This window comes from Schistocerca serialis, chromosome 8, assembly GCF_023864345.2.
Source record: "Schistocerca serialis cubense isolate TAMUIC-IGC-003099 chromosome 8, iqSchSeri2.2, whole genome shotgun sequence".
In the NCBI taxonomy this organism is placed as follows: Eukaryota; Metazoa; Arthropoda; class Insecta; order Orthoptera; family Acrididae; genus Schistocerca; species Schistocerca serialis.
The window spans coordinates 217,670,675-217,671,252 of record NC_064645.1 but is presented as its reverse complement, the minus strand read 5'-3'; the positions used below and the strand labels follow the sequence as shown (position 1 = coordinate 217,671,252).

General features: G+C 46.7%; 1 non-coding gene across 1 annotated transcript; it reads left to right on the top strand.

The window, feature by feature from the left end:
* The first annotated feature begins 239 nt into the window (after positions 1-239).
* Trnat-ugu (transfer RNA threonine (anticodon UGU)) lies at positions 240-314 on the top strand. Its single transcript has one exon. It is a non-coding gene; the product is annotated as a tRNA-Thr (tRNA).
* Positions 315-578: the final 264 nt, after the last annotated feature.

Genomic DNA, 578 nt, shown 5'->3' with positions numbered 1-578 from the left:
AAGAACAGATACCATCTTAGTATGTATATAGTTAAGGCTCACCGGCCACTTGACCATCTTCTTCTTCTGTGCCAATGAACAAACAGTGACCGAACTCTTACGGGAATCGGCAAAGCGCCGCGAGTAATGAGTATAATGGGCAGAGGCACTACGAATGTAGTGCGGGACAATACGTTGAGAATGTGGGTTTCGCGGGAGGCGTGCCAGAGATAAATCCTTGCAGTCGCGCTATCCTCTGTGCCCTCGGTGGCTTAGATGGATAGAGCGTCTGCCATGTAAGCAGGAGATCCCGGGTTCGAGTCCCGGTCGGGGCACTCATTTTCATCTGTCCCCGTTGACGTATGTCAACGCCTGTATGCAGCTAAGGGTGTTCATTTCATTGCAATTTCATTCTAACGAGCTGCATGGTCACCAATGGCATCTGTTCTTTCGGACATGTCCGTAAGGACAGATACCATCTTAGTATATACACATTAAAAAAACGTTCAGGAGAGATTAAAATGCTTGGTGTCAGGATATCAATGATAAAATTCACTTATGACGTTACTACCCTCAGTGAAAGCGAAGAGGAACTAACG